Source organism: Haemorhous mexicanus, chromosome 5 (genome assembly GCF_027477595.1).
Source record: "Haemorhous mexicanus isolate bHaeMex1 chromosome 5, bHaeMex1.pri, whole genome shotgun sequence".
In the NCBI taxonomy this organism is placed as follows: Eukaryota; Metazoa; Chordata; class Aves; order Passeriformes; family Fringillidae; genus Haemorhous; species Haemorhous mexicanus.
The window spans coordinates 73,719,414-73,742,119 of record NC_082345.1 but is presented as its reverse complement, the minus strand read 5'-3'; the positions used below and the strand labels follow the sequence as shown (position 1 = coordinate 73,742,119).

Genomic DNA, 22,706 nt, shown 5'->3' with positions numbered 1-22,706 from the left:
GTATAAACCTCTATCAAAGCTGGCTTTTGACTGGCTGATGGCATCACCCTCTGCCTTGACTTTATTTTAGCTTATTAAAATTGATCCTAAATAAACCTGATCTGCCCCAAATTATTTTTTTTCCCTTAAATTAATTTGAATGCAATTTGTTCTCAGTGAGATTTGCTGCCATGTTGCATCTCGCAATGCAAACACGAGTTTGTTGGGTCACTCTAATTAATTTGATTTTGTATCTCAGCCCTCCTACCCATCACCAGCACTAAATGGAATTATTTAGAAATAACAGAGATAATGCTGGCAAAATAACATGCTGTGACAGGACCAAGCTTTGCTTCTTTAGGAGAAAAAAAATAATAATACACAACATATTGAGGTGGTTTATTTTTTGATTAAACGCTTCTGCTTCGCCTCGGCATTTATCTTTCTGAGACAGCTCCAGATCAGAGCAAATGCATCATTCCATTACCATTATCTCTCTGTACATTTGAGTGGGGGTCCCCAGATAATAAAGGGCTACAACGTGCGTGGCCAGCTCACACCTCCAGCAGCTCTGGTTCCTTCAGAGAGGATTTCTACAGGAGGTGTTGGCAGGGAAGGGGGAGGAGGTTTCTGCCTGGTTGCTTGTGGGGGGAGGCAAATGGCTTCAAAGAGATGAGTGGAACTACTTAATTCAGAGATTTTTGTAAGAATATTGGTGTCAGGAGCTCACACAGTGACCTGGGGTGGAGGAGATGATGTTGGGTGGTTTCATTCAAAAGCTTTGACCCAATAGCTCAGCAGCTTGAGGATGTGAGATATCCCCTGCTCCTGGGGAAGGAGAGGCAGGCAGGTGTTGCAGGTGATCCAAAGCATGGGAGGGATTTGGGATGAACAGATCCCATAAGGAGCACATGCTGGTGTAGGGGTTTTGCACGGATTCTTTTTTCTATTAAGGTCAGGATTAAATGTGTGAGATGGTGTTTCTTGTTGGACTCAGATGTTTGTTAGTCCTTATCTATGTCACAGTTTCACAAACTCTACAGCACTTCCCAGCTCTACAGCACTTCACATCAACAAACTAAAAATGGAGCCCCCATCTCTCTCTCTCCAAGGCCTTTTAAGGATAAACTGTCCAATTAAGAAATGACACCTCAATTATTTTCACTTTTAACCCAATAACCAACCACCCTTGGCCCACAATGGGGACTTTTTTATCCAATTATACAAAATCACCCAAACCCACTGAGGAGGAGAAGGAGAAGGAGAAGAAGGTGAAGAAGAAAGTGGTGAAGAAGAAGAAGAAGGAGAAGAAGATGAAGAAGAAGGAGCAGCACTGCCCCAAAACCTCCACCTTGCTTTCTATCCATTCCTGTATTCCAAACCCTCAAACTCTGAGTTTCCCACCCTGTGGTATCACACACTTCTGTTCAAACTGCACACCCACAATCCCAGCTCCACCATTCCATTCTGGAAGCTTCTTCAGGGCTTTAGGTCAATGCAGTGTTCTCTGGGGGGGGTCAGTGCCTGGCAGCACAGAAAGTCCCAAATTCCCAGCAGCCAGGGCTCCAACAGTTTTGGTTCACCAATTTGAGATTTCCCAGCCAATGCACCGGTTTGGGTGAGTGGTGGAATAATAATCCAGAATAACACTGGGTGAGAAAAATATCCATCATGCCCTTCTTGCTGCTCCTGAATTTAGGAGAGCTTTCCATGAGATGGGGAAGTGGGGAAAGCAGAGAGGGGGAGATCTCAGCATGACCAAGAAACAGAATAAATACTGCTGAAGGGAACATCCATAGGGATAAGAGGTGTCCAAGGGTGTTCCCCTATAGAGGGGAAGGCTCTTATCCCACATTTTGCTGATGTGAGATAGGTGGGGGCCCCAAGCACTCCCAGTGGCTGTGGCCAAAGGCTGAATTCCAGACCATTATCCCAATCTGCTTGGAAATATGCATAGAGGTGGAAGGAGGTAAAAAAAATTAATATGGAATTAGGGGGAAAAATTTGGAATTTGTACACTTGAGGTGCTGCACCATCAGTTTGTAGCACTGCAAAGGGGCCACAGGTCTGCAAAACTGTTTTTTGGCACAGTCCATTTTCACCACAGGTGAATCCACCCAGGATAACAGGAGAGTGAATTCCACGTGTTTTGTACAGGTCCTCCCAGTGAACAAAGGGCACAAAGCAGATGTCTTCTTGTGACTATCCACTTATATGTGAATATATTTATTTTTTAATTGAAGTTTTTGGGAAGGGCTGACTGCACCAGCCCCAGTCCAGCATTCCAGAAAGGACCTGCTCTTGTGAATTTGGGAACATGATAAGAGGTCCTTTCTGAAGGGCCCAGCAGTATCTCTCAATCTGTAAACCCAGGGTCCCCCACACCAACTGTTTAACAAGTGACACTGCCCATCAGGGAAATATCTGCCTCTTGCCCTTCCTGTTTGTCTCCTCAGTCTCTCCCCCGTTTTCTGTCATTTCTCCCTCTGCTTTCCCTCCCTGATGCCATGGTGATGGAGCTGACACGTAAGAACAGCTATTCTTCACTGGGGTTCCCACAACATCCCGAGATGAGCTCCTGCTTCTCCCCCTCTCCCGTCTCCTACCTTCCCTAAGTGGGTAAATCTGAGTGCTGCCAACCCCATGTGCTAAAAAAGATGGGCCAACATTCCCCCTCCTCCCTCCCTGCCTCCAACTGGCTTTAAAAGCATGAATTGCAGCAAGAAAAAAAATAGCACAAACGTTGGGCTTGGTTTGGGTGTTTTGCTGGTTTTCTTTGGAGCTCGGGGCTCTAACAAAACAAACCTTTCACCCCCTGCTGTCTACAGGGCCCACTGCTGGTTTGGGGCATGTTCAGCCAGATTTGACAGGCAGCAGGGAGATCTTATTCCTGAAAGTTTTTGGAAGTAGTTTTTGGCTGGGTGGATGTTCCCTGGGTGACAGAAATGCCAAGGTAGGATTTACAAATCCTCCCCATTCAGGATTAGCCTCCAGCGACATCCACAATTAGCTGTGAGATCTGCTAGGCTGTCAAGTGCATTTTATGTATCCTTTCCCCACTATCTGAGGGATGCAAACTTCCCAAAAGACCTTTCTAGAGTGTTACCAACTGCAGATTCTGTGAAGATCCCTGCAGCTCTATCCTGGCTCCTCATCTCTCTCCTGGAACCCACTGGAGCTGAGCCAGCAGCAAGTCTGGCCCAGGTTCTGAAATCCCAAATCAAAGCCCTAATCTGTGGATAAGGCCCTTCCCCTCTTCAGGCTGTCCTATTTCCTTTTGGATTTATTCTGATTTAAGGGCTGCTTGTCCTCAGCTGAATCAGCCTTCCAGTCTCTCCTTCCAGACACTCTCCAGCCCTTCCTGGGTGTCCCTGGACTGTTTTCCTGTGACTCTTTACCCATTTCTCCATCTCATCCCTCCATCCCCACTCCTCCTTCCAGACACTCTCCAGCTCCTCCTGGGTGTCCCTGGACTGTTTTCCTCTGACTCTTTACCCATTTCTCCATCTCATCCCTCCATCCCCACTCCTCCTTCCAGACACTCTCCAGCCCCTCCTGGGTGTCCCTGGACTGTTTTCCTGTGACTCTTTACCCATTTCTCCATCTCATCCCTCCATCCTCACTCCTTATCTTGCCCCAAAGCTCTCCAGCCCTCCAGAGGAGGGATTGATTGCTCTTCCTCCTGGTATTGTCCTCCAAAATGAAACAACAATGAATTTCTCTGACTTTCTGTGGTTGTATCTTATCACTCCACCTGCCTGCTTCCCACATTATTCCCTTTCACTCCTTTCCCGTTCTCAGATCCCCTCATTTAATTGGCCAGCCCCAGCCTGGGTTTTGTAGTCCCCTTATCATTGTGGGCTGAGTGCTCCCCTGGCTCCCATCTCACCCTGCCTCCTCCACCTGCCCCTCTCTCCTGTCCCTCCTCCCGCTGTTTTGTTTGGCCAAACGACAGCCTGGGTGTGACCAGAGGCGATAATGGTCGGCAAATATTTGAAGGGGGAAAGAGAAAAATTGTCCCTGGGGGAGTTTGAACGGGGAGAGGAGGGGGAGGGTTGGGATGGGGTTGGGAAGATGTGCAGATGATGCCGTTGGCCTGGGGACATCATAAATCCCCCCTGGGTGGGTGGGTGGGGATGGGGAAGGAGCATCTCTCTCGTCCCTGGGTCTGCTTGGAAGGGCAGGGCCTCTCTGGAAGTGGAATTTTGCTGGGGAGATTGGAGTTGGAGCAGGGGGACAGAGAAGAGGGGATGGGAAGGGAGAAAACGGGATTGAAATTGCAGCAAAGAGGGGAAACTTGGGCTGGAACTTCTGGAAAGCTTTACCTTGAGGGGTTGGTGAGCTGGTGTCTGAATCCAGGTGCTAACATGGATTGGAGCACACACTGATGGGAAAGAGCTCTGGAGAGGAAGGGGACAGTCAGACCCTGCAGGTCTGTGGCTCCTGTGAATTGCTGGATTTGCCCCTGGGACAACATAAAAGGAGATTTTGCTTCCCTCAAAAACACCCAGAAAGGTGATCAAACGAAATGGATGTAAACCTCACCTCTGTTTGACAGTTCATCGAGCCTGCTGAAGGACTGGGAACAGGGAGATGCTGGATAACTGATAAAAATGTTATTTATAAATATCCTATTGAAAAATCTGCCCCAAAAAATATCCCTGCAAAGACTGGCAGGGGAGTTAAGGCAGTTGCCAGAGGCTGTACAGCAAATCAGTGACAGAGGAGAAAGGGCAGGTGGCATCCCTCTGCTCCATGCCAGGACACCCTGGGCTTCTCAAAAAATCCAAGACTCCAAGGAAATGCTGGACAAAGCACAAACAGAGTGGCTGGGACAGACCCTCCCAAGAGTTTTTTTTCTCCACCCATCACCCAAAGTTGGTTGTACAATGCTACAAAAGAAGGGGAAGGAGAGGTGACCAAGTGACACAATCCTGCTTTTCCCTGCAAACTTCTTTCAGATTTTTCTGGGTAGCACTCTCATCTCCTTTTCTGTCAGCACAGCCCTTCCTGAAGCTGGCAGCACTGCCAAAATCTCAGAGAGTGACACCCCTAAAGCTGGACCAAGAGCTGCCCTTAGGGGCAGAGCTCACCGTGTCCCTCCCCGGGGTGTCACACAGAGCCTGGCCCAGCTTTAAACCGGCTTGCACAGACTTTCCCACCCTCCACAAGCACGATAAAGACATCCTTTGTCAGCAGCAGGGATGGTGACAGCTACCCAGGAGAGGCCGATTTTCCTCCGTGTATCATCAGAGAGGGGCAAGTTGGCAGGACCTGAGAGACTGGAGGGCAAAGAGGACAAAGAGACCTGGAGGAAGAAGATTTGGAGTTGTCAGCCGTGTCCCCGGGCTGTTCTGTGAAGGATTGGCCCGGTTTGGGGGGTTTTGCAGGTGCCACCAAGCGCGGCCGCTGCAGGTGGCGCTGCGATGTTGGGTTTGAGCGCTGCCTGCGCTCGCTGCAGCCCGAGCTGGAACTGCCCGCGCCGGCTCCCAGCCACTTAAACCCCGCGCTGCTTTAACAAACTTGTAAAATGGCGGGGGAAAAGAATCATAGAAAAATCCCCGCACAATCGAAATTAGATTTTCCGCCTCTCTCCCTTTTTCTCAATTTTTTTTTTTTTTTTTTTTTAGGTTTTTTTTTTTATTCTTCTTTCTCCTGATTGGCTTGTCCTCTGTTGTTGGAGTCTTGAAGTGTACAGGTGGATGTCCTGGCAAAAATAGGTGTTTTCTGTTCTTTGAGTGCTGATGGAAATGATTCCTGTGTGCTACTGTGTGTGGCTCAGGTAATAAAGCAAAAAAACGAAAGAAAGGATGCATCAGTGAGGGAGGAACCACAGAGGGATTCAGGGAGGTTGCTGGCACCCAGGGCTTCAGGGGATTGGGGGATCTTTTGGGGCAACAGTAGGGAAATCAGGCGTGTGAGGTTTTTTGGATGGAGACAAGAGGATTTTGCCTCATCCCAGATGATGCTGAGACAGCTTTAGTGCTGCCTGGTTTTCCCCCTGGAGCAGAGCAGGGGGTGCCCAGCACCTCTCTGTGATCTCTGCTGTGATTTGGGGGGAAAAAAACCCACTGGATGACACCAGGGTGAGCCTGAACCCTCCTTGTCCTTGGGCCCTTTTGCTGCAGAAATTCACAGGTCAGGGGAGGTCATTTGGGTTTTGCAGCCCTAACCCTTTCCCGCCCCCGCTGCCCGGTTCACGAACAGGCCTATAAATAAAGTCTCATTTGTCACTCACTCCTTCATGAACCCAACCAGCACGGGCATCTATTGACTCCTGCCATTGTCTTAAGAAGCAGAAAGAGCTGGTATTAATTTCTTCCTCTCCACCAGCTAGTGGGAAGTAATCTGGGCATATCCAGATTATCCCTGTTTAGCAGAACAGGTTTTAAACACAAGACCGAATTTCCTTGAGATTTTCATATGTTTTTATTAAATGGAGCTGCAAGCCAGGCTGGACACTCAATAATGCTGTAGCACTCAGAGCAGCAGTGATCTTTAGAGGTTACTAACCTGCCATTGTATCTCTCAGATTCCTGTCTGGCTCCTCCGTTGTCATTTCGCTGCGTTATTACTCCTCAGGCTTCACGTCGCATTCATTTCTCTGAATGAAAACAAATGACTCCTTGCGAGAGGTAGGAGATAAAGAATAATAAATACATTTTATGCACCACCTTAAAAAAAATAAAACTTAAAAAAAAAGGGCGCTGAATCCCCCATCCATCCATCAGGAAATGTAAACGGGAGCTCAGGCAAAACACACACACACACAGAGGCGCGCGCCGGGGAGATAAAACTTGTTTTAAGGAAAACATGATATTGTTTCTAAATAAATATCTTGGAGGATGCAAATAGACAGCCCCCGGCCCCCGTGCTTTGTGGCATAAATTTAAGATAATTAAAAATACTAAGCTCGGATTAAGCCTGATTTTCTGTCAATGGTGGAGGCTGTGGGGAGGAGGGGGAGTCCTGCTGTGCTTGGTGCTGCACAACCCTTGGAGAGGAGATTCCTGCCTCTGATCTCGGGTCTGGATTGCCGTGGATGCTGGGACCCCCTTCCCCAGGCACCCCCTGCCTCCCTGCCGGATGTCTTTGCCTTCTGCTGGGGAAGGGGAAGCTGCAGAGTCACTTGCAGAGTTTTCTCCCCGGCCTGAGCGTGGCCAGCCCCTCTGGAAGCAGAGGAGATCTCCCCCAGCTGCTTCTCCTCTTCTTCAGACCTTTGTGAGGCACCCATCCTCGGGGAATCGGGGCTCCCTGGGGAGCAGCCCTGTTGCTATCTCCATCCTGAGAGCATCCCTGCCCTTCCCACCACCTGCTGCCTGCTCCGGCATCACCTGCAGGGAGGAGTGCGGCTCTCACACACGGAATGAACTTTTGGGGTGGGCTCTGGGGGACACCAAACTCAGGTAGGAAGCACCAACAGCTTCTAAAAAAATCCCTTTATTCCTGCGGCTGCCGGGAATGGAAGGGAGCCCGGGCCAGGGGAGCAGCTTGGAGCCGCTCTCCGGGATTACTGCTCACCCCAGCTGGGAGATTGATCTTCCCCGGAGCCTCCCCACGCCCCGCTCCCCTCCTCGCTGCCTCCAAGCCGGAGGAGAGCAGCGGAGAGGGAAGGGAAGGCAGGGAAAAGGGAAGGGAGATGCCAGGCAAAGCCGGGAAGGGCTTTTTAGAGGAGCAGATGGGGGCAGGCAGCGAGATGCCGTTGATTCCGTGAGTGGGTTTGGGGTTTTATTCCTTTTTTTTTTTTTTTTTCCTTTTTTTCGGGGAGGGCAGAGACGTTTCCCAATTAGCCCAATCAGGCTGGAGATCCTAGGTGTCAGTAGTGAGTAGGAGCGAGGGAAGGCACCGGAGGAGGAGGAATCCAGGCAGCCGGAGTTCCAGCCGGGGGAGAGCGGCGGCGGCGGCGCCGGCAGCCCCGGGAGGCGGCCCCGCTCACTGCCCGTCCCCATCCCTTTCCCCATCCCCTGCAAACTTTAGGACGACGAAAAGCGCCTTGGGGGACCCCCTTCAGAGACAACCTGCTCTCCTCCGCCTTCTCCCCTCTCCCGGAGGTGGGTGGGCTGGAGAAAGGAGGAGCAAGCGGCCACTCTCTCTGCAAAGCTAAAAAAAAAAAATAAGGAAAGAAAGAGAAAAAGGATAGAAAGGGATTTTTATTATCGCTTCAGTTTTTTATTTTTTTTTTTTTTATTATCCCTCCCCTGTGCATTGGGCTGCTGTAGCCACAGCACTTCTACACCTCTCCGGCTATTTATTTATTTTTTAATTTATTTTTTTTTTTTTTCGGAAAGGGGTGTGTGCCTGTGCGTGTGCCTGTGTTTGCAAAAGAGCCTGGGTGTCCAAGCCGGCTCCGCAGCCACCATTGGAGAGGGGGGCTGGGGAGGAAGGGCTGGCTGGCGAGACAGCCGCAGTGCGAGCCCTCCCCGGCGGGCGGGAGGCCGCGGAGCCGGGCATGGCCCCGTAGCGCATCCCCTGCCTGCATCCCCTGCCCGCACCCCGCCTGCAGCTCCGCTGCCCGGCTCCCCCCACTGCTGCCTGGTTTAGAGGCGGGGGGGGGGAAGGGCTGGGGGAGGGAGGGAGGGAGGGGAGGGAAGGGGTGATTTGGGGGGGGAGTGAAAACTGGAGCTGCGTTTCCCCCCCCATCCCCATTCTCCCCCCCCCTCCGGCTCTGGGCGAGCCAGACACGGTTTGCCCAGTGCAGAGAGAGGGGCTCCGTGTTCCGCCTCCGTGGAGTATTTGGGATTGGAGAGAGACACACACGCACACACGCGCACACACACACACACGCACACAGAGACCATCTGCAGTGTCAATGCGGCGCCTGCTCTGAAGACTGAAGTGGGGGGAAAGGAGAGGAGAGAAATATAATATATATATGTATATATCTACATATATATATACACCAAAACCCACCCAAAGCAAGCGAGGAGCATTCCCAGGTAAGGAGCCCCCCGCCCCGCCCGGGCAGCGGGGGCTGCGGGAGGATGCCCCGGAGGGTGCCCCGGAGGATGCCCCGGGAGGGCTGGCGGGGCTGCAGCGGTACCTGCCCTCCACACCTGGCGGCAGCGAAGGGGGGGCTCTGGGAGGCGCCCCTGCCACCCCCGGGTCCCGGGAAGGGGGTCTGGGCTGGAGGGCAGGGACCCCCGCGGACAGCGGGCTGAGCCGGGGGGCTCGGGCACGGCCCCTCCCGGCCCGGCTTGGGAGGATGCTGGGCGGGGGGCGCGGCGGGGAGCCCCCGTTCTCCACATTCCCAGCGCGGAGGGGACGCGGTGCCCGCTGTCCCCCGTTCCCGGCTCCCCGATGGCTTTTTCCCCATGCACAAGGCTCAACTTTTCTCCCCGGAGGTAGCGGCTCCAGCGGCTCAGCCCGTCCCTCGTCACCCTCGGCATCCCCCGGCTGAGGGTTTTCCTCCCCTCGGGGGGTATTTCCCCCCTCCGATGCTCCGGAGCTTTCCTCGGGCGAGGAGCTGGAGGCATTTGCAAACTTTTCCTGCTCCCGGTGAGGTTGCAGCTGGACGGGGCTGGAGGCAGAGCCCTATTCCCGGGAAGGATAACACCTCCCGGGTGACCCATGGATGGGGACAGGGGACAGGGGCCAGCCCCGGTGATGAACACCTAAGAGGGAAGGGCAGACCCCCGTGGCTTCCCTTCCTACAAGGTGCTGGAGAGTTTTCCTGCCCAAATCCCGGCTGCGGAGTCAGCGCTGCCGAACCTCCCTCCTTCCCCTCGGTGCATGTGTGTGCTGCGTATCGATGCTCTGCGTTCAGCAGACATATGCCCTTAAATGATGTAGACCGGGAGAAGTGATCTGAACACCGAGCCGCGCGTTGTTTTGCTGGAAATCCACGTTGTTTTTACTGGAAATCTAATACTCCGGCAGCAGCCGAGTTCCTCCCAGACAAACAAACCCGCTTGCTCAGCCCCAGCAGGGCTGTTTGGGTTTGTAGCGGCTGCATGTGGCTGCTCCATCCCCAGCCCGGAGGAAATCCTCCTCCCGGGGCTCCATCTTCTCGCCGTGCCGGGAAGGGATGAAGGGATGCGGGGGTAGGACCCCCGAGCAGGGCTCGCCGCGGTGGGCAGGAGCCGCTGGAACGCGTGTGGCTCCGCACCTCTCCCGCAAAACTTCCCCACCCCGCGCTGCTTCCCAGCCCTGCCGCCGGCAGCTCGCTGCAAACGCACCTGACTGCCCACGGCTTCCCTCCGCTGCCGGGAAAAGAGATTTTGGGAAAAGCGAGGTGGGTCTGGTGCTCCCCAGGTCGTGGGGTGAGTGGTGCAGAAGGGAGGTTCGGACCGGGACCCCCGAGACTGCCGGGGGATGCTCACGATCCGCGGGAACAATGACGGTGCCAGGGGATTTTTACAGCCGATGCAAACTGCTCGCAGCCTTCTAGGGACTTATCTTGAGCGTGCACAGATATTTCGGAGGGCGGAAAGCGTGCTAACTTATTTTCCTTAGCTGCCCTCTGTTTCAGCCGGGTGTTGTTTGTAGAAATCCGCGAGCGGGCAGGACCAGCGGGGCTCAGGGGGCACGGGGGGCTCGGGCTTTGGCGTCTCTGTGATTTTAATTACGGCGTGTGCCTCCCAGCGTGGGATTAGGTGCTTCCTCCCCCCGCCTAAGCCTCTGGCTGGAGGTGCAGGGGATGCGAGCAGCCTTTTGCTTGTGTTTTTGTTTTTTTTTTTATTTTTGCCGGGGGAAGTGCGTGTTTGTTTGTTTGTTTGTTTGTGTGTGTGGGATCCTTCACTAAGCCGGGCTTCAAGCGGTGCAACAGATGTGTGTGTGTGTGTTTCTCGTGTGCAGGCAGGTTTAAACACGCAACCCCAGCCCCGGCACGAAAAGCTGGGCTTTTCTCCCCTCCTGTGCCCAGACCCACCCTCCATGGGGTGTCTCCTTCCCGAAAGGATCACTCCAAGGCTTTTTCTCTCTCTGTCCCATGCCGAACGTGCGGCGCTCGGCGGTATCGATACCCCACGAAATCAATGACAGCCGCATGATCTGAGTGTTGTTTCTGTCCAAGCCGGGTGTTTTAGAAGCCGGGCTGATGCTCAGTCGCGGTGCTGTAGGGAAGCATTTGCTCGAGGATCGGAACTGCCTCGCAGGCACCGAGGACAGGCTGCTGTCAAACGCGCTGTGCGCGGCTGCGGAGGGATGCTGCGAACCCAAGGGGACACGCTGAACTTCTCCGCAGGGAGAGCGAATATTTGAGCTTTTCCTCAGCGGATTCACCTGCCAGCACCCCTCCCTGCGGCGCAGAGAGCAGGGAGCCGGTGGGTGAGGCAAAGCGAGGGCTGAGCAGAGGCAGGAGAGCGGCTGGGCTGAGCTGTGCTGCCGGGAAGGCAGGAGCCGTCTGTGGCAGCCCCATCCCGGGGGGGCTCAGGCTTGCCGGAGCCGCTTTCATATCAATTCCTCCACTTTCGCAGGCTGAGGAGGGGGAGGAGAGATGCCGGCGCCCCTTTTGTGTTGCATCTTTTTCCTTTTACCGAACCGCTTTGTCTCTGCCTCCCGATGCCGAGGGGCTGCAGTAAAACCGAGCTCCCGCTCGCCGTGCCGGGGCTGGATTCGCGTGAAGAGCCCGGCAAGGTCTTACGATGCTCGGGGTGTGCACTGAGGGTTAAAGCCGTGTGGGAATCCGTTTCTTGTGAGGAAGGGAACCCTGAGCAGCTTCCTGCAGAGCCGAGAAGGATGCTGTGGTGCTCCCCGCCGATCTGACCTGGGGAGGGTGTCAGAGGTGGGGCTGCTGAGTTTTGGAGTTTGCAGTGCCAGAGTTTGGGGCTTGGCACTGCCCACATGTGTTTTGGAGAGGGTTGGCGTGGTGTCCTGGGAATCATTTGGCTGCTCTTGATCTATTTATTATTTATAACCCCTCTAAAGTGGGGTCCCATGTAGCTGAGACTCCAAAGTCTCGTGTGCTGCCCATGAATCCCCCTCCCCAGCCAGGGATGCGTTTTGGGCTGTGACTGTTCCCCCTAGCAAAGCCCTCAAACTGCTTCATGCTCTAACAAAAAGCATCTGGGGAACCTTTCTGGCTCTCTGAAAGGCTTCAGAGGGCTCTTTCTTACTCCTTCCTTCAGGGAAGGGACAGCAGCGCTCCAGGCGCCCAAGGCAAGGAGACTTCCCGTCTGTGCAGAGAGCCAGGGCAGCACAGTGCCTTCCTGCAGGGCATCAGTGATGAGCGTGCTTCCCTGCCTGGCTGTCTTCCTGAGAAAAGTGCTTTATATCCCTCAGCTCTGAGCTCTCAAGGAGCCTGTGACAAAAAGAAAAAGAAGAAGAAGAAAAAAATTACGTAGTTCTGCCCACATGTTTTTCACTCAGGCTTTGAATGGTTTTAAAACAGAACCATCTACTCCATTCCCGTGGTGTGGATGGGGAAACTGAGGCACGGGGGTTAAAACAGAACCATTCACTCAATTCCTGTGGTGTGGATGGAGAAACTGAGGCACAGGGGTTTAAAACAGAACCATTCACTCAATTCCTGTGGTTTGGATGGGGAAAATGAGGCACAGGGTTTTAAAACATTACCATTCACTCAATTCCTGTGGTGTGGATGGGGAAACTGAGGCCCGGGGTTTTAAAATGTCACCATTCATCAATTCCTGTGGTGTGGATAGGGAAACTGAGGCACGGGGTTTAAAACAGAACCATTCATTCAATTCTAGTGGTGTGGATAGGGAAACTGAGGCACAGGGCTTTAAAACAGAACCATTCACTCAATTCTAGTGGTGTGGATAGGGAAACTGAGGCACAGGGCTTTAAAATGTCACCATTCATCAATTCCTGTGGTGTGGATAGGGAAACTGAGGCACGGGGGTTTAAAATGTCACCATTCATCAATTCCTGTGGTGTGGATAGGGAAACTGAGGCAGAGGGGTTTAAAACAGAACCATTCACTCAATTCTAGTGGTGTGGATAGGGAAACTGAGGCACGGGGTTTAAAACAACCATTCACTCAATTCCCGTGGTGTGGATGGGGAAACTGAGGCACAGGGCTCTAAAACATAACCATTCACTCAGTTCCTGAGTGATTGGGAAACTGAGGCACAGAGAGGCAAACAGCTCAGTCCAGGTTTATTGATGAGGAATTCTCACTCACCAGAAATGCAGACTGAGCCCCAGGTGGGACTTTGATGGGAGCAGGGAGTGGTGCCCTTGCCCTCCAGTCTGTGCTTCAACAGCCAAGAGCAGCCCTTGGAGAGAACAGGACATTTCCAGGATTGAATTTTTTCCAGGTAAAATGGCAAATGGGTGCTTTGAAGTGAGAAAGAATCATGGAATTACAGAACAGTTTGGGTTGGAAGGGACTTTAAAGATCATCTAGTTCCAATGCCTCGCCATGGGCAGAGACAACCAAACATTCTGGGTTAGAGAACTGGCCTGGGGGCAGCTGTGCTTTCATGGACCTCAGTGCCAGCGCCTCTAAAATTTGCTGCAAAATGTTTTTAATCACCTTTGGGAATGGAGACATCACAGCAAAAATGACGTGCTGAGTTCCCCACAGCCTGTGTGGCGATTCTCTGTATCTGGCATTCTCCCTTGGCGTTTTTTTGACTCATCCCAAAGAATATTCTGGGTTTTTTTGTTGGTGCATGAGCTCTGTGAGTTTGCTTTACCCTTGAGGGGCTGAGCAGCCCCCCAGCTAAGAGGTGCCAACTCTGTGTCCCCTGTGTCATGTGGCACCTGTCCTGAGCCCTTTCTTTCCTTGGTAACAACCTCTGGGAGCCCTCAGAGATGCTCTGAAGGCCCTGAACAGTGGTTTGAAAACCCAGTGCCCACTTCATTTTAGACACCTGTAGCCCTCCAGCTCCAGCTGATGTGAACATTGCCAGGGACCTGCTCCCTTCCAAGGGGATTCCTGGAGCCATGGAGGAAGCCAACTTTTTGCTGAAATACGATGTTCCCAGCTGTTCCTACCTCAAATCCCAATGTTTGTAGAAGACACCAAGTTCTCAGAGCCTGAAGACCTGGGGGAGAGCAGTGACTGGGTTCAAACGCCCATCCCACTCTGCTGCCTCTCAGCAGGTGGTTCTGACCTCACCTGGAATCACTAGAGAGAGAGAGAGATCATTTGCAGACTCTGTGACTTGCTTTTCCTCCAGACTTTGCTGCTGAGAGGGTTTTCCCCCCTTTAAAAAGTGTTTTTCAAATGCTGCATGCGGTGAAACAGAAATCCAGCCCCAAAAGTCAAGTGGCTGAGATTCCCAGGCTTCTTTTCATAGGTATAAATAAAAAGTCCTGCTGAGTGTGGCAGGATTTGCACTTGTGACCCAAAAGGGAGATGTGGGACCTCTGATTCTCCTGCTTTTCATGCCTGATCTCTGAGTTTCCTTCCATCTCTATTATCCCCACACTGATCTGCTGGGGCTTTCCCACCCAGCCATTGGCAATACATGTATGGGGTTTGACTGGCACTTGAGTTTGCCAGGACAAATATGTGGCTCTGACACGGATAATACAGGTTAGCTTTCCACAACAGGCATTTGCATGGTCTAAACCCACACATTTCCCCCTCCTCTGCTCTCCTGCAAGGGCCAGAGGGATAAATCTTGATCCTGGGTGAACTCTCACAGCCAAATGAACATAAATGTTTGTGAAACGAGGCTCTACAACCTCTGTGTTATTTCTCCTGGAGCTTAAAACACTCCACGAGGGAGGAAAGGTGAGGCTGGTGAAGGTGTTTGATTCCCAGTAGTGTTTTCCTGGGAAACAGCGAGGTGATGCTGGACTGGTGACCGCCTGTAGATGGTTAACATTTATATATTTGCTGTTTTTTCTGAATGAGGAGCTCACACTTGCTGCCAGCAGCCCCCTGATGCTCATTCATGCCGAGCCTCGCCGGGGACCGGCCGGGCGTTGCACTGCTTGGTGACTTGGTTTGAGAGTTATAGGGATCAGGAGGATGAATTAGCAATAAATTACAGCCTGGATGGCTTCATCCTCAGCAGTGGCAGGGTTTAAATTAAAAATATCTTGCTGGGATGAAGCACCAGTAAGTCAAGCTCTGGTGGTGTGTCAGTCTGGGTTCGGCAGTGAGAGCAGGAACACGAGGAGCCCACACATCGATTCCCAGCTGAATTGGGAAATGGCCACTTTGTTTCTCCCATCAAATATTCTTTCTTTCCTTTCCTTTTTGCCTCTTTCCCCAGCTGGAGGGAGGATGGTCAGGCTGGGAAGGTGGCAGAAGCTTTGCGCATTCGCTGCACGCGCGTGTGGCCCTGTTTGACTTGGTTAGAGCATATTTGATTGTGAAAAGGGATTTATTTGTTTTTTGTGACAGGGGATTTGTCTATAATGTAGTGCTGGAAAGAAAACTCATTTAGAGACTAAGGAGGTGTATCCTGTTACAATTGCCTATTGATGGAATAGCAAGTGCTTGGTGTGCTACACAGCTTCATTTTACTTTAGGGAAACTTCTCCTGGGCTGCCAAAGGGAGACTTGGATTTGATGGAGAGCTGTCCCACGGCCCTCAGGGGCTTCCTTGGCTTCTTGTTTCCCCATCTATCAAGTGGAGGAGGTCTCCTAGAAGTGACTGTCCCTTCAGCCACCACCTAATGCTTGCTTTGCTCTAATGACCTTTGAAAATTACTCATTTTTTGTGAAAGGAGTAAAACCAGGGGGGGCCTTGTTGGGAACTCACTCAGCAGCCTGAGGAATGGCATCATGTCCATGGATAATTGTCACTAATGGGCACTGTCCCACCCCTGGGCAGTGCCACCTTCTTCTGCTGGCTGGGAAGAGGCTTTCAGAGGTGCTGAGGAACAGGAGGTTCTGTATTCAAGGCAAAGGCTCTGCCCCCACAGCCCTGCCAGGGAGAGGAGGTGAGCTGGGAATACAGCCCCACCAATTGTGGAACCAATCAAAAGCTTGGATTTATCTTCAATGGACAATCTAGGGAAGAAAAACCCACACCCAAATTAGGATAGGCATGTGTACCTTAGGAAAAAGGAGTTTTTGGACTGTTTTGGGAAACTCTTTCTTAGAAAAAAGGAGTTTTTGGACTGTTTTGGGAAACTCTTTCTTAGAAAAAAGGAGTTTTTGGGCTGTTTTGGGAAACTCCTTCTACTTGTCAGAGTTTTGGTGCAAATTTCCGGGTCTTGCTAAAAGCAGAGCCACACGTGGAGTTTTTAAGCTGTTCTCCTGAGTTGTGTGAGTGTTCAGGGGTTGGTATTTGCAGGGATAATTTTGGGTGTTTCCTCCTTTTGGTTGTGCCTCACCCTCTGCACTCTCCCCTTTCCTCCTGGCTGGACAGTGGGGCTGTTCCCAGTCACAGCCTCCTTTCCTTCCAGCCCCTCTGGATCCCAGGGGTGATTTGGGGATTGCAGTGACATCAGTACCTGGTGTTTTTGAGACTTCATACCCCAGACCCCTGGATCCCAGGGGTGATTTGGGGGGTTGCAATGACATCAATACCCAATGCTTTTGAGGCTTCCTACCCCATCTCTCCTTGGATCCCAGGGGTGATTTGGGGATTGCAGTAACATCAGTACCTGGTGCTTTTGAGACTCCACACCCCAATCACTGCTTGGCTCCCTGACTGCTCCTCTCCAGCTCACCCACACAGCTTCCCCAGGGAGGGCAGTGCTCAGGGACAACCTGGAGGGGCATTTCTTGCTTTAAGTCCATCTGTGCCACCTCTGGGAGGGCAGATGCCTCCTCACCCTGAAGACGGCGGGATGAGCTCCGAGTTCTCCTCCTGTGCCGAGCTGCTATGGTGATGAGTTGCTATAGAAACACATATTTAGCATTATTATTTATTATTGAAAGGTGCTTCTTTTCATCCCTTAAAAGCAGGGTTGTGGCCAGCAGACCCCAGTGGTGGCTGTGGGACACTGCCCACCCTGTCCATGTGGGATGGGGGGCTAAGCTTCCTGGGAATCCAGGTTTATCCACGCTGGAGGCAGGGAACCGTGCTGTGCTGGCCCAGCAGGCTGATCTGGTTAAACAAATCCCCCAGTTTGTTCCTGTCACAGGTCCCTTCCCTCGTCAGATCCCTCCTTTGGAGGGGGATTTGAGTGTTGTAATGAGCTTACTCATCTCCAAACTGGTAATCCTGTGTCACCACTCGGGGTGCATCAAGTTCTGGGACAATGTCTGCTCATCCAGCACAAATGCTGCATTCACAGCTCCTCGTGGGCATTGCCTGCTCAATACCTGCTCTCATCTCTGCCTCTGCCGCTCCTCCTTGTTTGCTGGAGTCCCTCCCTGTCTGCAAGCCCCTCCTCTGATGCTCCTGTCCTGGGGTTCTGCTCAGCTGAGCCCCTCTGGAGCTGCAAGGGGCCAAGCAGAGCAAGCCGTGCTCAGACCATGGCTCTGCCTGCCCTCACCATCACTTTCCAGTGCCCATGGGTGGGACAGGTCCTGCTTTGGGGGGGTCTTGCTCCCCAGGAATGGGTGCAGGGGGTAGGAGCAGGTTTGCTCTGCAGCAGGGACCTGCCTGGACCCCGTTTATCCAGCACATCCCTTGGTTTTGGGAATGCTCAGGAGGTGCAAGAGGGATGCAAAGGACTCTCCTGCCTGCAGCCACTGGATTCACAGCTTCCCCTGGAAGCTGGCAGTGCTGCAGAGGTGGCTCTTCAAGGAAACCTCCCTCCTTCCCTGCTGCTGTCCTTCACAGCCTGGCAGCCCTGAGGATGCTGCAGTGGCTGCACAGGGGTGGCTCGGTGGGGACAGGAGGATGTGGGAGGATGGAGGGATGTCCAGGGGCACTGGGAGGAGTGGGGTTGCTTTTCCTCTCTGGCTGGGGCTTGGCTTGCAGCAGGGATTAGCTGTGCAGTTCTTTCTTGTTCCCTGGAAATTGCCTAGTGGGGGAAAAAAGAAAAAGAAAAAAGGCAAAAAAAAAAAAAAAATAAAGGAGGGGGGAAGGAAAGAGAAAAGGAAAACAACACAGCTTTTCTGGATGCTGAATGAACAACTGGGTGGTGAAATTCCAGGGCTGGCTGGAGGAGCTGCAGGGGGGTGGCTCAGCCCCTCCTCTCACAGCCTGCACAGGTGCTGCAGGTGCAGGGCTGGCTTCAGGTGCTCCCCAGGAGATGGGGCAGGGAGGGATGCAGGAATGGCTGGACCACTGCAGGATGCTGGGGAGGCAGAGACCTGGGCTTGGGGGAATCTCTGCTGCTGCTGCTTGCAGGGTGAGTTCCCTGAACGCCTGCAGGTCTCCACCTCTGTCAGCCTTTGAGGAAACAAAAGGAGGTTCTTGAAAGCACCCCCTCAGGCAGGAATAAAACACCTTCCTTTGCAGAGCCCTCTTATTGCTTGAAGTCATTCCCTTTGGGCTTTGCATTTTCCTTCTTGGAAGCTCTGCTCCCTGCAGGGAAGAGAAAAAAAATTCCTGGGGTGAAGGAGCAGGCCTGAGGGGGATGGGGGCCCTTCCTGGAAATGGAGAAAGGGATGAAGGGGTCTAGTGGAGGGGTCTAGGGGTGGATGGAGACCCCTGTAACCCCTTGTGTAGGGTCACATCCAGCCTGGCTCTGTTGTAGGGATGGTTGGGAGCATCCTGAGGGGTGGGAGGTGCTGCTGCCTGTCCCAACCCCTTCTCCTGGTGAGGGGAGGCCAGCAGAGTGGTGCCTCTCTGAAAGGAGGGGAGCTGGCTGTGTCCTGGTTGGGTCACCCTTGTCCATGTGGGTCTGGAGGGTTTGGGTTTTGCTTCTACCACCCCTTTTTTTCCACTCTGAGCTGCACCAACTGCTTGGATATGTGGTTTGGAGAGGTCATCCAAGTGGTGGAATGGATTTGGGGCTGGTTTGGGAGTCCCTGTGGGTCCCACCAGCCCTGAGACCATCCAGTGTCAGGTCTGTCTCCAGAAACCCACCGAGGGTAGAGTCATTTTGGTCACTTTTGCATCCTCTGGTTTTCCCTTCCTGGTCTCCAAGGTCACTCCCTGAGATCAGGAGCTGCTCACCTGGGCCAGGCAAGGGCAGGAGGCACCTTGGAGCTACAGCTTCTGCCTGGGTGAGGGATGGAGAAGGGAGGAGAGCCATGGCAGGAGCTGGGGACTTTAACCAGCACCCCTTAGAGCCACCCAGGAGGGATTTTCCCCCCTCCTTTACGAGGGGAGTTGCTGCCCTTGCCTGCCTCAGCAAGGCAAACACTCAAGGGGATGCCCGAGAATGAAAGCACCAACTTTTAGGGCAAATTTCTCTCTGTATAATGTCTCAAAGAAAGCAAGGAGAGGAAACAGCAAGCAGGCCTAATTAGGTAAGTATTCCCCATTAGGAAGGGGAAGGAGCTATCAAGTCGATTTCCATTTCCTCCTTGTTTTACATGCCTGATTGTTCCGCCTCTCCAGGAGGCGTGTGTGAAGTAGGTCTCTCCTCAGCTTGGAGAAGTAAATAATCAGGACACCACGAGCTCCTGAAGCTCTTCCCAAAGCTTTCCAAATCTGGACTGAGCTGAGGATTTTTAGCATCTTCACCATCCTTCCAGGAGCTCCCCAGCATCCATGAGACCTGGCAGGGACTCATTTCCCCCTTTCATGCTGAGAACCAAGGTGGGCAGCAGGACTTGCATATTCCTGAAGATATTTCTCCCTGTTTGACCTGTTCTGGGTGGAATTTCTGGAATTTCCTGGCTGCTTCCCAGTCTAAACCTGGGTGGGAGCACATGGAGGTGCCTTGCTGCGCTGGGAAATGTGATTGGGAACAGCCCCTAATCCAGCACCCAGGCCACCCCTACCTGAGCCCAGTGTTGTCCCCATGATGTCCCCATGTCCTCCTGGCCATGTACCCAAAGCTGCTCTGATTGGGATCAGCCCCTAAACCAGCACCCACTCCACCCCTACCTGAGCCCAGTGTGTCCCCAGCGTGTCCCCACAATGTCCCCGCGTCCTCCTGGCCGTGTACCCAAAGCTGCTCTGATTGAGATCCGTCCCTAAACCAGCACCCACTCCACCCCGACCTGAGCCCAGCATGTCCCCAGCGTGTCCCCATGATGTCCCCGCGTCCTCCTGGCCGTGTACCCAAAGCTGCTCTCCTGGCTGTGCTCTCTGCTGCCTCTTAGAACAACACATTGCGGCGTGGGCTGCAATTATGGAGCCATCAACGGGTTCTTGTGACACATTTTGGCGAGCCTGGGGACTCTTTGTGCACCAGCCTGCGAGGGAAGCTCTCTCCTCCCCCCGTTGTGCTGCCTCCCCCTGCTCCAGAGTCTGTAAGTGGTGTTATTAAAGGCTGTCATTGGCACAGTCAATGGCTGACACAAGGCAGCCCTCAGACTTTGACTCATCACACACACACACACACTTTGCAATGCATGAGCCACAAAAAAAGCCCATTTCTCCCCAGCATCACCCTTTCCCCAGCTGCTTGGGCCCTTTTCTGCATTCATTTCAGAGAAGAAGCCTTGATTGTCCTGCAGTGTGAGGAAGGGATTGGAGTTGCATCATGCTGCCTGCACGTTCCCAGCTCTCTCATTATCTTTTGCTGGAAGTTGTGATGCCTTTTTTTCCCTAAATACAACTCCATATATATAGATATATATGTGTGTGTGTGTATGTTTTATACATATACATAAAAATACACATTTATATGCACATTGCTACACACAAATGCAAACTGCACATGCTTTGGAAATGCCAATCTGTTCACCCTGCACTTTTCACAGATCACTGCCAATTTTCCCTCACAGTTCAGGAAAGGTTCTGCAGGTCCAGATTTTTGGAGAAGGAAGAGCAGCCTTGCTGCAATAGCTGGAGTTAGGAGGGATTTAGGCAAAAAAAAAAAAACCAGTTTTCCTTTTTCCTCCAGCATCCCTTGATCAGATGCTGGTGGCAGAGAGATGTTTTCCAGCTGGTAGGGAGGAGAGGGAAGGAAGAAAAGAGTTTGAGGTTTTCCTCCACAACAGAACTTGGAAGAAACAGAGCAAATTTGGGTGTCTGGGAATGTGCTCCAGTTGAGCTTGGCTGTCCCAGTGCTTTTCAGAAGGTGCTGGTCCAGGCCCTGCTGGTGGCAAAGGAGTCTCTGAGGGGCTCTCAGGGGTAGAGGATGATTGTGCAGCATTTCTCATCCTTCCCTTCTCATCCTTCCCAGTGGCTCAGCTGGACCCTGGCCATGAGCACTCAAGTGGGACAGCACGAGGTGCCACAAGCCTGGAGGAGATCCCAAGCAGATTGGAGCTCCATGACAATCTGCTTTTCTGCTTTCCAGTCCTTGGCTGTGCACGCACACATGCAGAGGTCTCCCTGCCTCCTGCTGGTTGATGCACAGGGTTCTTTGAGCCACATTTCCCCCACGAAGAGCCCTGCTGGCCACTCAGGCCCTGCTCTGCTGCCCTGCTCTGCCTCCCCTCCTTCTGGGGATTTGTGTGGGAGGATAATTCTGAGGCTTCTCCAGTACTTGCACAAGAGTATGGGGAAAGTGACTGTGAGGTGCTTGTGATGCCTCAGGGTTTGGTTTTTCTATTTTTCACATTCTGTGCTGCTTTAGTGTGTGGGTCTGGGCTTCATATTATGGGATGGTGAGCTCTGTGCACAGAGCAGGGAGACAAAACAATTCCTGCTCCAGCTGGGCACCAAGGACAAATGAGCCAAATCCCAGCCCAGGAGCACAAACCCCGTGGGCTGGAGAGAGAAAAACAAGCAGGGTGGGAGTGCCTGGGCTAAAGCTGGGCTGGGACAATGAACTGCAAGGTGCAAATGGAGCAGAGCTGATCCCAGGGAGAGATCCTGGGAGCACTCGTGCATTTTGGGGCCATTTTGGGTCATCTTGGGGGCAGCCCTGGCTGGGCTCTGGTGCTGCCCAAGGTGCATCCATGGAGGAGATCCTTGGAATCAATCCCTGCTTCATTCTGGAACTCTGCCCAGCCTCTGTTCTAGCTCAGCCTTCACAAGGCATCACCTGAAGCCTTTTCACTCATTGATTTGCCTCTTGGTTTCACTTGGTCACTGTCTTCTCTCCTGCCTTGCTTCTCCCTCCCTGGGAACACAGGCAGCAGAATCAGCTTTATTTTATAAAAAGCAAAAAGGTCTCCAGGTGCAGGGCTGTGCTCACCTGTCTCTCCTGCACTGCTCTCTGCCAGTGGGTGACTTCTCTCATCACCCATAATTAGCCTCTCCCAAGGTCTCACTGTTGCTGGGTTCAGGCAGAAGCTTTTACAGCCACTGCCTCTTCTCAAACACAGGAGAGAAATAATCCCTTCCTCAGCTCAAGGAGCAGCTTTTACAGGGGTTCCTGCTGCTGCTGAGGCAGGGTGGCTGCAGGAGGGGCCCAGCCCAGCCCCTGGCAATGCTGGGATGGATGGAGGATGTGTGTGTCAGGCTCCCCACGCAGAGGAAGGAATCAAATATCTGCCCTATCTCAAATGCCATGCTGGGCTCCTCTGGGACAGAGTTATTGGTGAGGGGGAAGCTGACCTTCTCCTGTGTTTATGAACTGAATCTCTGGTTCACTTTGGGTTTGATTCCCCCCCACCTCCCCTCCTGTTACAGAGTGCAGTGCTCCATTTCAAAGGAAATAACATTTTCTTCCTTTTCTCCTTTGCTGGGATTTTTTTTGAAATGCTGCTCAAGATGAACAGGATTTCTTCCCCTCAGCTTTCCGTGCTTTACCCTTGGCTTGTCACTCTGGAAGTGAATGTTGCTTGCCCATGTTTTTGGGGCACCAGGGATATTCCCCTGTTACAGCTGCTGAGGGTGCACAAATTCTCCCGGAGCTGGGAAAACACAGAATTATTTTAGTAGTCAGACCCCAACGAGTCTGAGAATTAAAAATTCTCCTCATTTCCCCCAGTGCCACATGGATCTGGC

The 22,706-nt window shown here is 52.6% G+C and overlaps 1 protein-coding gene across 1 annotated transcript in view; it reads left to right on the top strand.

The window, feature by feature from the left end:
* Window positions 1–8,611: 8,611 nt before the first annotated feature.
* PLXNA4 (plexin A4) overlaps window positions 8,612–22,706 on the top strand; it is a 474,394-nt gene continuing 460,299 nt past the window's right edge. The window contains exon 1 of the mRNA XM_059847574.1: window positions 8,612–8,915. The gene's annotated coding sequence lies outside the window, so the exon portion shown is untranslated. The remainder of the gene's footprint in view (window positions 8,916–22,706) is intronic.